The sequence below is a fragment of the Lissotriton vulgaris genome, chromosome 6, assembly GCF_964263255.1.
Source record: "Lissotriton vulgaris chromosome 6, aLisVul1.2, whole genome shotgun sequence".
NCBI lineage: Eukaryota > Metazoa > Chordata > Amphibia > Caudata > Salamandridae > Lissotriton > Lissotriton vulgaris.
The window spans coordinates 811664321-811681709 of NC_141694.1; positions in this window are offsets into that span (position 1 = coordinate 811664321).

Consider the following 17389-nt stretch of genomic DNA (forward strand, 5'->3'; position numbering starts at 1 on the left):
TCGCTTTGTCGTCTGTGTTGCATCTGAGGCTCATGTAAAGCACTGATAGCTTCAGATCGAGTTGGCGCTATATAAAACGGAGACAACAAAAGTGATTGTGCACGTGCAGCAGAAGTGAAAGTGAGGGAAAGGAAGGGATTCAGGAGCTGAAATGAGATCGCGCGTACGCCTCAAGTTAAACTAGGACACGGGGCTCAAAGGGGTCCGCATTCTATTAGAAGTGAAATTTAAAAGAATGGGAGGGATGCCTCAGTAGGCCACCAAGTGTTCATCGTCTTGCATTCGTAAAAGGAGACATCGTGCCCCAAAAAAGAAAATGTGTCGCTTTGTCGTCTGTGTTGCATTTGGGGCTCATGTAAAGCACTGGTAGCTTCAGATCGAGTTGGCGCTATATAAAACTGAGACAACAACAAAAGTGGTGGTGCGCGCGCAGCAGAAGTGAAAGTGAGGGAAAGGAAGGGATTCAGGAGCGGAAATGAGATGGCGCGTGCGCCTCAAGTTAAACTAGGACACGGGGCTCAAAGGGGGTGGCATTCTATTAGAAGTGAAATTTAAAAGAATGGGAGGGATGCCTCGGCAGCCGCCGAAGAAGTGAAATTTAAAAGAATGAGAGGGATGCATCGGCAGCCGCCGAGTGTTCATCGTCTTGCATTCGTAAAAGGAGATTGACAAGTCAGATGGGGGTGGGGGGCGGGGGAGAAGGGGAGTGAGCGAGTGGGATGGAAGCGCTGGTGAAGCGTCGCGCTTCAAGAGCCTGGTGGGAGGGGCAGGGGAGCCAGCGGGTGGGAGGGAGGAAAGGAGCATATGGGGATGGGGTGTGAGTGAGGGGAGCAGAAGCCTTTGATGTGGTGTGCGAGGCCAAGCGCGCGCTGGAGAAGCGTCACGCTTCATGAGTTAACATGCATTGTGAGAAATCCACGGAGAAATCCACTTTGTCAAGAGAGTTTGTTCCCCTGCTATAGGGTCGAGCTAATTAATCCCTGCGGGATTTAATAGCTCGACCTAAAAAACGGAGTATAATAAGCTGGAATATGCACTCCTGTGGCAGTTGGTGTAAGTAAAAAATGCTTATGAATGTATTTTGTGTGCATGCTTGTGGGTGAGAGTGTTTATGTGTGAGAGAGTGAATATGTGTGCGTGTGAGTAAAAGTGAAGGTCAAAGGGCGTGTGATGTCACTTCTGCTACCCTTGACATTTTGGTGAATTAACATGCATGCCAGAGCCCTCAAACTCCTCAACATGACACTGCCCAAGACTGTAATAAGATTTGCAGGGGAATGCAAAGTGCTACCTCTTGTCTCGACGGATAAAGAGCTGACTGCATAAAGGACCGTGGCCACAAAGCAACTTCTGCGCACCAATGGACTGGTGAGCAATTCCGGGGCAGTTGGGCCCACTGTAGTGCTGACAGACAGCGGCATAACAGGCCCTGAGAAGTATAATTAAAAAAGAAAGCTGATCTGAGCGGGGAGAAACATTCCCCACAATATTAGGAAATGTGAAGTGCTTAGATGCAGAAAACAGAAGCGCTAAGGCAAGCATCAAAAAGAAGCGCTTGTAGACTAATAATATTACAAAAGTGGTATGTCACCTAGCCAGACTCATAGTCCGTTAATCCTGGCGAATAAACTGAAACTCTCTGGTGGCTCTAGACCATCATGTAATGCGGAAAAATGTACTGCTTGAACCTCCCACTTTCAAGAAGGAAAGATCGATGGCCCAATCCTTTTCAGGCAACGCAGTGAGAATCTGGAACTCACTTCTGCCTCAGCTCCGGACCACCTCCACCTCCCAGGCCTTCAAAACTGACCTCAAAGTTCTCCTCCTTCAAAGACACTTTCAAATTAAATTCACACCCTCTCTATTATCTAAAGGAAGGCTTATCATTATAGAAAATTCTATTCTCCATGACTATGGAAGTGCCTTCCCAGTGTGTTCTTGTGGTTTGAGAGTCTGCCATTTATTGCAGTATTATCCTTCTACCTGTGTTTGGTACTCTTTTGTAACATGCACACGTCACTTTTCTCTTGTAACACACTGTTTGCTTACATTTTGTTTGCTTTAGATACTTGCACAAGTGCCACCATTGCCTACGTAACCTTTGTTCTTGTGCTTGAGTGTCTGCCATTTATTGCAGTATTATACCTCTACTTGTACTTTGTTGGCTTTTGTAACTTGCACACATGTCACTTTTTCCTCCTGTAATGTACCTTTGCTACCTCTTGTATTTTGTTTGCTCACAATTGTCACTTTTGCCTCATGTATATTAACGTTTGCTTGTGTAATTTGTTTACTTGTAGATTAGATCAGATTAGCTTTATTCGATTTTTGATTTAAAATCATAAAAGCAGCAACAGGACATAGATAAATACGACAATATTTCATTACATATCAATTGTTAAAACACGATTAAATTGATAAAACGGATCAGCTAATCAGTATAAAACAGTATAAAACAATTCCCTGTCAGGTGGAGCACCTCTAAAAAATAAAGATGGATCGTACATACAGTGCTATTTAGTGGAATAAGGATCAAGGAAGAATCATCAAGCAGGGCTCTGTCAGCAGTTTGGATGATTAGTTTGGATGATTATAGGTGGGCTCTTGTAAGTAGTGCTCAGGAAGTGCAGTTTTTGAACAGAGGTTCAAATCTGTTGGGAGCTAGGAAGCTAGGGGCACTAGGTGCACAGGGTCCCCCACGCCAGACGTTATATTTCTTTACTGCTGTTCTTGGTGACTGAGTAGGTGGAATGCTCGGATAGAAGTCGTGTAAGTCCCAGATGCTGATTGGGCCATCCCCCTCTTTGTGCTTGCAGGATCATAAGTAGGGGACTATGTTCCTGTGCTTGAATTTAATTAACACCAAGTCCCCAGGGATGGCTTTTGGCAGCGCGCCCAACCACCCCACCCTCCTGACGCTTAAAATACCACCATCTAAGTCAGGTGGCAGAGGTCTATTGGTCTGTAACCAGAAAATAACCTTATTTAACAGGTCTTGACGTGTTTCATATTTCCCCTGATTTGATGGTGGAACCCCAGAGACAACAGCAACATAAGGGGCGGCTTCAGGGGGCAAGTTAATTCGTGGCATTCTGACTGGTTCGGGTTTGGCCTCAGTATGGTTTATTAACGGCTGCTTTATGGCCGGTTTAAAGCCTGTTGCAAAAGGTAATGTTTGCGAATGGACGTTCTTGCGGGAATTGAGCTTAGGCTTTTCCGAGATAGTGAAGGGAATAGGACAGTTGGGCAATACCGGTTTAATACTTGATGGAATATGCGTTTTGATTGATAGTTCAATACTGGATAACCTATCCCCCAAATCGTTAATTTTGGTCACCAGTGGTGATATGAGAGATGTTAATAGGTGCTCAAGGTGGGCCAATAAAGTTGGTTGGAGGGGTGATGCACAGTTTTCTATTTTTCCATACGCCATATCCCCCAACTCTGGGATTGAGTTGGAGGGTGGATGAGAGGGACTGGTGCATAATTTTTGAATTTTGGCTTGCTTCTCGTTTACAAAATCGCCATCGTACTTCCTCTTAATGTTGGGCCCCCCCGGAGGTACATTGGCTATGGATTTATGTTTATTAGAGTGAAGGGGTGAGTCCTGCAGGGTGGCGTTTACGTCATCTGGATTGGTGGCCATGCTTATAGTGGGTAATATGTCCGGAACATATTTGGTTCCACACAGGGCGTTCAGCTCCTCCCAGATGGACATATTATAATGCGGTACGCCAATGTTAGTCAATAGAAATGATAATAGGAGTCTCAGTACCTCTTGGAAGGAAATGTCAGGGGTGTGGCCCGTCCCATCCTCCTTGGACCTCTGAGGGCCACAGAGGGCCCGCCCTTTGCCCGGGCTTAGCTCGGCGTCCCGCAATGCGGGGCAGAGCACTGTTTTAGGCGCCTCCTGGCGCTGCGGTGCGTCACAGAAGCTGCGCCGCCGCTGTTGCAGCCGGGAGTTGTGGTCCCGGGGCGGGGGAGCTGATCCCTGCAGCTGGTGACTCCTGGCGGTGGCGGCTACGATGTAGGGCTTCCTCTCCCTGCCCCCGGTAAGTGCTGTGCTTGTAATTTTCTCCTCATGTATCAGTACTGTTCCTATTGTGAAGGGCTCTGACACCTTCGGGTAAAGTCCGCGCTATATAAAAACGCATAAATAAATAAATAAATAAATACAAATAAGCAAAGACTCAACTGCACTCAGCTGGAGTCACCTTAAAGGCGAAGAGATATATAAAGCAAAATCACTGTCAGAGGTGAGCAAAAGAGCTTAGAACAGGAACAAAGAGAAAGGTACTGTGCCTGTGTCTATTGCAATTCATCGAGTAGACAGGGGCAGAATAGACATAATGGTGAAAGATAAATCCTCATTAATACCTGCCTACTAAACTAATCTTTAGAATGATACCAAACAACTCCCTGCAGCAGGAAGAATGTGGGGGAAACATGGCAAAACTGACACTGTCAGATGTCATAATTATTTTGTAATTTTTATTTTACTGGGGATATTCAGAAATTCATGTAGCAAAATACTGCCATCCGGATCCCACAACCCTATTTAACTTACATAATTACTTCAAACTTCTTAGATAACCTTATACAATACAAACCCACTCATGTATTCAAATTCTAAACTGAATGTTACAATCAAGTGCCACATTACCTTAACTAATCAGGATACCTTTCCCTCCAACTTACTCTTGAGAACAACCACATATAATATATAGAATAACGTGTCTTTGTGCTATGTAAGGAAAAGTCCCATTTTGACTGCATGATTAGTTCTGATTATCTAACTAAATATAGCAAAAAGCATTTATAAATTGTTACTTTTCCAAGAGTTCTCCTACAATGCATATGAAGTGACTAAGTGCTATAAGAGAAAATATATTGAAACACATCAAGATACATCTAAAAAATATTTGAAATAGCAGTTATTTGCATTACAATTTTTTTTATATAATACTAAGGGCCATATGTAAGAAGCCTAATTGCGCTCGCAAATGCTGAAATTCACAGAATTTCAGCATTTGCGATCGCAATTAGGGCAGTGTGCTATGTAGCACATAAAAAGCCACACGCAAAATAAGGAATCGCAAAATTTGTGATTCCTTATTTTGCTATTGTATTTAAGGAATAGCAAATTGCGATTCCTTAAATGCAATGTAGGAAGCACCCAAGTTGTGCGAATTGTGGCTTAAGGAATCGCAAAATACCACCAACTTCAGGTTGGTGGTAAATTGCGACTCCTTTGAAAAATTCACTTTTTGGCATTTTTCAAAGTGCCATGTGGGTCACATACATGCCCTTAGGGCATGTATGTGGGCCACATGTGCACACATGTTAATTTCAGGGGTGCAACAGGGTATCATATTGACACCCTTGCAACCCTGAAATTGCATTCTCAATTTGCGATTCTCTAATTGAGAATCGCAAAAATGAGAATGTCTTCCAATTCATTCCTATGGGCCTTCTAGCCCATAGGAATGAATGAGAAGGTATTCCTTATTTGTGAATCTCAATTTGCGGTTCGCAAATAAGGAATAATTGGGATTCGCAAAAAAAATTGGTAATCCTACCTGCATTTCGTTTTGCGATTCTTTAATTGCGATTCCCAATAAATCGCAATTTGAGAATTGCAAAACACAAATTACCTACGTATGGCCCTAAGTCCTGTAATTAGCCTTCATTAATTGATCATATTTTATAGTAGGTAAAGCGATTCAGTGCAGTAATAAAAGGAAGAAACCACATTATCCTAATAATATTGAGAAAGTCGATATCAATATGACTAACGATACATTCATGTATAAAAACGAAGTTGGATCTTTATTGACAAATTCGTCTGTCATGAACCCCACATGAGCCCGGCCTCAGAAATATGTAGTCAGGCAGGAGCTGAGACCCAGGCCCGAGGTCACTGATTGACAGGTCACAGGTGGGGTGGCACGTAGCCAGCAGGCAAACACATGTGCAGGAAACCTCAGATCAATCCCACAGATAGGTGCAGTGACACCACAATTGTTCAGGGATATTGCCCCCAATAAAGCACACATGGCCGGAGGGGTGCGCACGTTCCAAAAACACCATAATGTCAGATGCCACACGAAGTTAGGAACACATAGCGAATCAGGACACTGCACACACAGTACACGCAGTGATCACATGCTCCCCATGCTGGATATCTGGACACGTTGCCCACTGGCCACATTGTGTTCATGGAAGGTTGAGGCCCACCTGGATTCCTCATCAAATACATTAATTTATGGCTCAAAAGACAGCGGTTACATTTCTTACTAAAAAAGGATCGCCTGAACTATTTTATGGCATTCAATGAATTGCATAAAAACACATGTCAGATCGATTGTAAGTTGAGACAGTCCTCAGACCCTATGCCTGTAACTGTTCTCCCTGCCACACTGTTTAATTAAACAAACTTTTCCTGTTTTGCGAAATGCCTCTTGCCTCTTGTTTTTTCGAGGCATTTCCTGTTCAAGCAACAATCCATAAAAAGTGCTTACGTGCTACTATTCACTCTCAATATTTTTGATTTACACTAAGATAGCTAAGAGATCTCTATAGCAATAATCTTATAAACGCAAAGCAAAAGAGTATCTTCATCTAGCTGTCTATTACCCCATTAATCCATTAAGAAATACCAAAGAAGAGCCTGCATATATTTAAGAATCCAGATTATGCCATATAGCTTGAAATATATCTAGCTGATTGTTCCTCTTAGCATAAACTGATTCAAAGTGGGATACCCACTTCATTTTTCCTTCCCATTACCCAACTGAGGAATATCTGTCTACCTCCATCTTTTTAAAATCAATAAATGAGCAATGAACACTAAATAAAAATATAGATACGCTCTGAACCTGATAGGGTTGGATCTTTCCTAATGTGACCAAACAAAATGACCTAAACCTCGGGACAGAAAACATTACCCTGTTTACTAATTAAAAAACATAGCACAAAAACTATAAGGTTTGGACATGCTGCTAGTCACCGGCCCTTTCTTGCTGGCATCTGAAGCATTTATTTGTCAAAGAGGGCTAACATTTATAACCACTTTGAGGTTATAATAAAGAAGCCATCTGGAATAAAATTCCATCCTTCTCCGATTTGCTGCTCTAAACAATTTATAGCTGAATTGCAAAATCTCGTCCCATTCATTCAAGTCCAAATTCACTCCTGTTTCCTTGTCAGTTTTACTCATATGCAAAGAAAGGACTAGGGTATGTGTCTTGTAACCAAATATTCTATACCCAAACACTACCCCCCTCATTTTATGCATGTATAGACTTCTTAAAATTATCTCTGGGAGCTCATTAATTTAGGCAAATATTGGCATGGAATACTTCTAATTTTTATAAAGCTGAACCACAACCCCATCCCCACTTTGAGGGATCCCCAACCAATCCCACCTCTTGCAATCTGGGTTAAACTTTTAAAGTCTACAACCGAATTATACCCAACACACTTTTCCATTCCCTAAACTCTTCCTATGAAAGTGTGAAACCCTGACTTTCACAATCCTCTAGACTCTCTAGAGGGAGATAATCATGGCATTCAGGTATGTCACATTCCTTAAGTACTTCAATACCTCGACGTGCAAAATCATACAACACTTTGTAACAGGTCATTTTGGGCAGCCTAAAAATCCTAAGAAGGCAGATGCAATCCCAAACATAAAACCATTTAATGAAAAAGATACTATCAAAAACAGGAGCAACCAAAGGGGTCTCTAATCTGTTTATCATTCCATCAAAGCTGCCTGAGAGCATGCCCTTATTTGCTGCAGAGCTGTTCCACCACACTCTTTATTTCGCTGAAGGCAACTAAGGTTAAACGAGGGACGTTGATTATTCCATTTAAAATCACAAAATAAGGTATCCACCTTTGGAATGTTTGGAATTCCAATCGACACATAACTGAAAAAAACATAAAAAGGCATAGAACTGACATTGTCACTAATGCTACTCTTCCCAATATACAGGAGCAAAAGTTTTCACATGGTCAAGTGAGTCTTTACTTTCTGGAAAGTAGTCTCACAATTGTATTTAACAGATCAGCATAATCAGCAGAAATATAAACTCCTAACTACCTGTTAGCTGACTCTGGTTTATCTCTCTCTCTCTCTCTAAGGCCTACAGGAAGATTATTAAGGGAGGGATGTATGACGTTACCACGCATACTATTACCACGCATACCTTTACAACGCGGTATTTACAACGAATACCGTTACAACGCATAGTGCTTAGAGGTGCTGGATAGTGGTAAGTATAATTTTCTATTCCAACTCCAGTCCCCGTGGACACTAGGGAAGGTGTTGGATAGAAAATTAAACGTATTCCCTATCCTAGAGCGCCCCCCAGCGCAATGCATTGTAATGGTATGCGTGGTAATGCCTGCGTTGTAATGGTAGTGCGTTGTAACAAATGCGTGCTAAACGTTGTATACCTTAAGGGAGATTATAAAAGAGCAGAACTTCTGATTTCCCTTGATTTATTTTATGTCCTCAACCTGCCTATTGGCCTCAATTTTCTCCACTAAGTTTTGAGGATTACCCCCTTCATCTTTTAAGTATAATATAAGATTGACTTTATAAAGGTTACGTTCAGTCATACCAAGTATGGTGGGGGGAGGAATATCTGCATCCCCATGCATTGCTATTACCAGGGTCTCTATAAAAAAGAGAATAACTTTGGGGACATGGGGCATCCTTGCCGAGTCCCTCAGTACACTTTAACTCCATCTACTTCCACAGAATTAATTATAATTGTTACTGGCAATTCCTTATAGAGACTCTTTAAAACTCATAGTCAACTGAAAAATAATAAGCTTCAATAATTTGAAACACTGCCTTCCAATTGACCAAGTCAAATGTTTTCGCAGAGGTGAACATAATTATTGCTGCAGTGATTTCATTTTTGGTAGTTTAATAATTGCCTGTATAAGATAATTGGTAGCTGAGATAAACCTATTTGGTAAAAATACACTCAGGTTAAACTGTATTGACTTGAAGTCAACATCTGTAATGCGGGGTGCCAAAAAGTTAGTAAAAAGCTCATAATCCACATTTATTAAATAAACTTAGCAGACAATATAAACTCCAGTCCGTTGGTGGCTTACCAGGTTTTAAAATGCTGATAAATTCAGCTTCAGAAAATTATGCAGAAGCCCTTCCTCCCTAAAGAATATTATTAAAAAGCTTCACTACTACCTGCTCTAATTCAGAGTAAGATGTTTTAAAAACCTCTATATGAATTCCATCACTCCCTGTAGCTTTGACATTACCTAAGCTATACAAAGCAGTTTCAACTGAATATGACACTTTACTCCGCACGATTTACAACGCTTGCCATTACCCCACAGAATTTACTCTGCAAAATCTTTTACAATGCAGGGCTTTATACCGCAAACCATTAGAACGCATTGTCCATTACATCGAAATTTTCTATTCTAACTCCATTGGGGTGTTGTAATGGGGAATGCATTGTAATGGTTTGCAGTGTAAAGCTCTGCGTTGTAAAAGATTTTTGTAAAGGATGTTTACCGTTTCAGCCTCTTCTTAGGAAATATATTTACTCATTGTAGCTCTCTGCTCGTCCTTTGCTTAGGAATCCATATCCCCCTTAAATTCTGTACTATTATATCAAATTGAACTTCGTCCTGGCTTCGTTAAATCTTGTTGTAGGTTCCAAAAATATCTGTTGGATTGAGCTCGTGAGCTTGGATCACAAAACGCTAAGGACCTGATGTAGATCTTGGCAGACGAGTTACTCTGTCACAATAGCGAAGGATGTCCTGTCCACCGAAATATAAATCCCGTAGGATATAATGGAATTTATGGTTTGGTGTACAGAATATTTATCACAGTTGTGATGGAGTAACTAACCATCTGCCAGGATCTATATCAGGCACTAAGTTAGTGTCAACAACTTCTCTAATAAAATTCTCATTCACCCTAGATTTTGTAGACTACAACAGTAGTTTCCCAACATGTTCATTCTTCTCCTAAAACTTCTGTTCAACGTGCACTGATCCAAGACCTTCGCCTCGATGTGATAATCCCTTAATTCATGTTTTGCCTTAGCAAATTAACATGAATTTTTTGGGGAGCTAGAAATTCGAACTCTCGCAGCTCTAGTCTCTACTGTTTGCTAAAGAGAGCGGCACCTATCTTTCTTATGTCTTGGTAATTTAGCCTCGTTCTGGAAGTCTCAAATGAAATATCTCCATGGTAGAGCATGTGGATGGAGAGGGTGTGGCATAGCAAGCATCCTGTGATTCTGGCCAAATGACTTAGGGCCAGATGTATCAAAGGAATTTACCCCTTTTGTGTCTATGGGAAAATGTGTTCATACATATGGCCCTTAATCTCCCCGTGCCTTGAAAAAAATGTATGTCTCCGTCTATAATGCAACTGGTGCTCATGTAAAGCCTATTGATACATTCGAATCAAGTTTGCGCTATATAAAAGTGCAAACAAAAACATAACATGTCCATCTGTAATACAACAGGTGCTCATGTAAAGCGCTCTGATACCTTCGGGTCGAGTTCACGCTATATAAAACTGCAAAAAAGAAGAGAATACTCACATCGTGCGCAGGTACACAATTTTTACTCAAGACTGGACTTTGTATTTCTAGATAAACAAAGTGCAAAATGTGTTAGATAATATTTATCTGACTGTCGCATATAAATGTAAAGTCTCTCATATTAAGCTTCTCTCTGAGCAAATTGTTCCAAGTGCTGCAGTTCTCTCTAAGCTGTGTATAGCCAGAGAGGCTTCTCTGCTGTGTGTCCCTGGAAGAATGTGATCTGGGCCTAGGGTCAAAAGGAGGTGACAGGTTGCCATGGATACCAGTCATCTCAGCCTGGTCCTAGGTTGTTTACTTTCTATTTTTCTCCTCAGTGACAACCACATTTCAGCATATTATGCGTGGTAATGTGTGCTGCAAGAGCCTCTGGGTCGCACCTTGTCCAGTGTTAGTTGAAAACTGCAACTCCAGAGATCGCCGGTAGTCATCAGAGACGTTTTAATGCATTGGCAAAGTGGGCTCTGCCCCAGGGCCCCTGCCTTTCAGGGGGACCCTGACAGAGTCAGGTCTGTTCTGCAGAGTCTTGCCCTAATGACCTTGAATATTTCTTAAACAGATTCTTAAAAATACTGTTTTCCTTTAATTTATTTAAAGTACATGATGTGTGAGAGTCCAGTACAGACATTTTGCAGAGAAATGTTGTGTTTAAGTTTCATGCAGCATCCATAAAAAAGTTTCTTTTAGATCAAAACAGGGCCTCACATATGAGAAATGGGAGGGGGTCACAGAGATTATTTGCTGTAATATTGGTGAGCTGTTGCTTTGTTACAATACTAAAAACACACATAACTATCCCTGAATATTAGATGTAACACATTTCGAATTTGGATGAGTGTTCCTGTGCTCTGTCAGGGTTTTAGCCAAAGAGGGTATGCAAGAGCTGAAATAGGATCAAATTCAAAGCAGTTCCAAACAGGGGCCCCCAATACCTTTGGCCTAGGGACCCCAAAATCTTTAAGATGTCCTTGGGTCAAGTATGTGCATTGAGTTTTTGTGAAACAAGCTGCCCCTTAGCTGTGCCATAGCTCCCTTTCTTGTACTTGAAATGGAAATATCAAAGTGCCGGTACTATCTGAGTACCTGTTTCCTGAGAATTAAAATGTCCCACTCTTTCATTCATTGTAGGGTTAGGGTGATGCACCCTGTTGCTTTTAGTTGGAGAGTTTGTTTTAGCCGATTTTGCCTATTTTTTGTTCTTTGTGTGTTAGAAGCCTCATGAGGCTTTGTGACAAGGTTGCAAAAAGACTCCCATTTCGTTACTGGTTCAGAATAGGAAAGTAGGAAAAATGCTTGAACAGTGGGGCTAATAGAAGCATTTCCAATATTTAGAGACTGTTAGATCCAGAGGGAATTCTAATAGACATTTTTTTAGACTGAAGTTGCTACCTGTAAATGTTATATGTATTTATTGCTCTGCAATGCGTCCTCACGCACCTAAATTATCCTGTGTACTTTTTATGAATTTTTTGTGTACTTTTTATGTATATTCACTCCTTGACTTGATTAGAACACCTCCTTTTCTCCTACCCAGCATGGCTTCAACGTTAGTCCATCATTTATTTTTAGTTCCGCTCACCCGGCGTGTTTAATTACTGTCACATGTTATATACTTCATCACGCTCCTTCACGTAACTCCACCGAGACTTTTCAAATCGGCATCGTTCAACTCTACCGGCGTTCACGCTACTAAGTAAGTTCTTTATACTCGCTAACGATTCACGCTGCTATCCACTTCTTAACTAACCCATCAACTAAGTGACTCCATCACTCTTTTTCCTTCAGCTTGTCAGCTTCAAGCGGCGTTCCGCATTTCGTAAGTACATGGCTCCTGCCATATACCATACCCCTTCACTCACACTGTTTAGTAACCTAAACACAATCAACCCACCATTAACCCCTCTGATGCGGCGCAAATATCCCTCCCCAGTGCTGCGCTGTCCATTGGAACTAGTGCTGAATGGACGTCCAATGGTCGTGCGCAGCACTGGGGAGGTAGTGCACGCGACGACCGTTGGACGTTCACAGCACTGAAGGGGTTGACGCACTGTCCTTCACATCATGGTTGTTTTAGTCACGTTTTTTCAACTTATGTTTTTCTAATCACGGGCGCGTTACACATTTTCCTAATCCCATCACTTTATTTGTTTATCCTCATATATCTGACAGTTTGTCATATCTTCTTTGTTTTCAGAACTCCTTGATAAAGGGCTGGATTAGCCCGAAATGCATTGGAGTCTTAATTGAATGGAATCTAACATGATTTAAACTTGAAATCATCTACTTTTTTGATATGCCATTAATATCATGAACTAATAACAACTTTATGAAAAAATAAAAGAAATTCATAACTAACTTTGGAGTCTTTAATGAACCCCAAGGAGTGCCTCTATCACAGGGATGCATCCGCCTTCTAAGCGTGCATAACTCTCTTTAGGGGAACCAGTAGGGATTTACTCCAGTTGACTCAAAGTCCAGAGGCCTCTTCGTATAGTTGCAGGAGTTCAAGGATTCTAGGCCCAACTGCTTCGGATTGGAGAGAAAGAAGAGTACATAGTCAGCGTATAGCGCATCTTGCCCTCCAGTGAGTCCCCCTAATTGTATCCTCTCACGTTGGTGTCACATCTACCCAACCTGGCCAGTGGCTTAGTGGCGAGGTCAAAAAGAAGGGGAGGCAGTGGGCAACCCTGTCTCGTGCCCTTCCGAATCAGAAATGTGGTAAAGAGAAACCCGTTGATGAGGACCTGCATCACAGGTTCATGATATAGAAGCTTAACATGTCCCCTGTATCTGGCCCAAAGCACTTGTCACAGAGGACTTGATACAAATATCCCCATTCCAGCGTATCAAAGGCCTTCTCAAAGTCCACCAGTAAAATCACCAAGGGGTCCAAGAGAGCCTGAATTCTATCTATAGTGGTGTGGATATTGTGTATAAAGTGGTGGGTACTCTCATTGGGCATGGTGGACAAGAGTATGAAGGACCTGCTGTAGTCGACTTGCTAAGATTTTGGCGAAGGTTTTGATGTCAGTGTTAATCAATGAAAAGCTATTTAGTCATTTGCAGGATGGCCAGCCTTTGGGAGTCTCACCATGGTTGGCAGGTCCAGACCAGCTGAAAAGGAGCCCTTATCAACTGCCTCTATGTATAATTTGAACAGATGAGGAACAAGAATATCCCATTATTTGTTGTAATATTCAAGGGGGAGGCTCTCTGAGCCCAGCGTTTTGCCTGCGTGGAGATTTTTTTACTGCCTCTCCAATCTCGTCTATTGTGAGGGGGCATCTAGATATTCTCGTTGAGAAGTCAGGAGACGATGGAGAGATATCTCATCGAGGAGGGGATAAGCCTGTTCTTGGAGCGGCCTTGGATAATGGGCATATAGGTTTGTGTAGTGATTGGTAAACACCTGAGCAATTTGAGTTGTTAGCAGAAGATTTCCAAGCTGTAAAACAGTATTTTCATTTCTAAATCTAGGATCAGGACCTCGAGGTCAGTCACTGGGCCATGCTTTGCTCAGTTTACCCACCTTAGGTACGTTTTAGCCTTGCCCCGAATCGTTACTTTACAGGCCACCCGTAATGTAGCAGCTGCAGCTTCTGAACAGACATTTGTTTCAAAATAAGACTGAAGATCTGTAGCTAAAAGGGCAGCTAAGTGGCTATCCAACGGAAACCAGGTGTTAAGACTCCACAACAGCCATCTGTAACGTAAAGGAGCCCCTATGTGAAATGAGACTGGAGAGTGGTCAGAAATGTCTATTTGCTGCCGTTGTGTTGTGCATGTCTGTAGCTGGGAGGAATAAAAGGTCTATGCGCAAGCCGGTTTCAGCTGAGGCTGAAGTGTGTGTGTACGTCAGAGTGTGTGAATACCAAGTTCTTCAGGCATCACAGAGGCTTAGGGACTCCATCCAGGCCTAGAGAATCTTGGACTTCTCCAGTCAGTGTTTAGAAGGGGGACCGAGACGTCACACACGGGAAGAGGCACAGCATTGAAGTCTGCCCCCAGAATCGTAATCCCAGGTGGTAGGTAGCCCTACAATCACATCAGTTAAGGCGTCCAGGGTGTTTGTTTGTACCAGTGGTGGTACATAAACACTAAGGATGTTGTAGTGTTTCACTTCCAACGTTTCCTCAATCCCCACATAATGCCCATGTGGATCACTAAGGGCAGGCGTCACCGCCAATGGGAAACATTTATATAAAAGGATGGCTGTACCCCTTACCCTCCTAGTGAGCCCAGCATAGAAGACGCAATCATATCCAAATCTACCCAGAAAGGGACAATGTGGAAGACCCAGAGGATCCACCTCTCAACTTTCATCTTTCACCTCTGAACCCAAGGAGATCACCTGTGGTGTCCCCTAGGGCTCATTCCTCAGCCCCACGCTCTTCAATGCATCTATGACCCTGCTGGCCAACATTGTCAGATCCCACGGTCACACCCAACTTATCCTCTCAATCACCGACGACCCTACCAACACCAGAGCCAGCTTCCACAGATGCATGACAAAAAACTTTGGCAACAGCAGAAACACATGGAACGACTCCTGGTGGAGATCAGACATAGGGCCTGCACCAACTCCCTCCGACCATGCCAGAAACCTTAAAATCATCATGACAACAAGCTCACCATGAAATCACAGATCGTCACGTCTCCTTGCCTGTGTCCTCACTCTGGGCATGCTATGTAAGATTTTCAAGTGGCTACCCCTACAGACGAGATGCACTGTGATACAAGCCCTCATCACCAGCTAACTAACTGGACTACAACAACGCCCTCTAAGTAGGAATTGCTGATAACCTCCTGCAGAGACTTCAGACCATGCAGAACACCACAGCCAGACTCCTCCTCAGCCTTCACCAATGAACCCACATCACACTCTACCTCAAGCAACTCCACTGGCTCCTCATACAGAAGAGATGCCAATTAAGCATGCTGACCCGCACACTCAAGTCTTTACACAACCAGGGACTGTGAGAAGTTTGCCTGGAATATGCTGTTCACTAAATAAAGTGGGCACCTTGCACCAGTCCAAACAACCCTTATGGTGATTTATGAGTCAAAGATAACCTTAAAAAGCTATCCAAGTAGTAGCTGTGAAGAGCAGGCTTCAGGCATAGTCTTGAAGGAATGTTAGGAAGCTTGTTTTACCGGGGGGGCAAGATGGCGGACGGAGAGTCAGAGTGAGGAGACGCTGACCTGGAGCTCTCGTGTGGCTCTGCTTCACTCATGCCGTTTATTCGAATTTTGAGCTGCTAATTGCTGCGCTTACCTTTGGAGGTGGTTGGTGCTCACGGAGTTCACGGAAAAGCGATTGAAACCGATGGATCTGGAAGAGAGTATGCGGCTATGCACTTAGATCTTTGGAAGAGCTAAACCCGCACTCTTCGCTCGGCGTGGCTACGCCCAACCCCTCCGCTCTCTCCAAGGGACACACCAGGATGATTTCTGTGGGGATATAGAGGTATCAGGAGAGCTTATAAGAAGATGATCATTCCCAGAGATAGAGGAGGCTGGTCTGTCCCACATTTTCTATTTTACTACCTAGCAGCTGTACTTCAATATATATCTCCTCTGATTGCTGGTAAAAAAACGCCTACATCATTAGCACAGTATCCAACGATATACGAACTAGTATTAGGCACTGAAGCTAATCACCATCTCCTAAAAATAATAGAACCAAGTTACTATAAAAAAACAAAATTTAAGATTATAGTGGCTGCATATAAAGCATGGCGAATTATAAAAAGACTGGTTGGTATTACAAAGATCGTAAGATATACCCCATTAAATTCACTACATTGCTTTCCCCCCATATTTAGAGATCAGGTGATGAAGAGATGGAACATTAAAGGTATTCGCTATCTTTTTGATTTATATACAACTAACTCTACCTCCTTACTTTCTTTTTCTGAACTCCAGCACAAATATAAACTTCCTCCTCACAACTATTTCAAATACTTACAGATCTATAGTTTTTTAAACTCATTTTCTATTAACGAGCGACAAGGATTAAAAACGATTCTGATTATAGATAGCTTGGCTATTAAAAGAAAAATAGGGTATTATTATAATATCTTTATGACCTACCTCCCTGACGATTTTACTATGATTTGCCATAAATGGGAAGAGAAATTAGGAATAAAAGATTTGTTGATAAAAGTATCAATTAAAGCAGCTAACTCCATATTGTTTTCAGGGCGAACTCGAACTCAACAATATATGGTTATGTGTGATCTCTATTACACACCTGCCAAAGTTATGAAATGGGGGGTTACGGTTGGTATAAACTGCAATTGCTGTAATATGAGAGGAGCAGATACAATACATATGTTTTACTCTTGTATTAAATTAGCTGATATAAATTCAAAAATTATTGAAAAAATTACAGGAAAAACAATAATCCTGTCTCCTGATTTAATATTATTTGGCATATCTAAAGACTCTATAGAAATGGAACAACAAAATGTGTTATTTATTATGATGTCTGAACTGCGTGCATGTATCACTCAGGAGTGGATAAGTCTGGAATCACCTTCGTTTTTTATGTGGAGGGGTCGTTTATTAGCTAGGTACAAATTTGAACTTGCTATCTATGCAACAAAAGGAAGAAAAAGGAAACAACTAGGCATGAAAATCTGGACTCCAATACAACAGTGTATTGACGGGGAAATGATTTGATAAGAACTGTATCTGTCCTTTTGTTGTTTTTATTTCCTTGTATCTTTTGGAGAATGTATACTTATATATCTTGAATATCTGAACTGTAATGATATAATCTG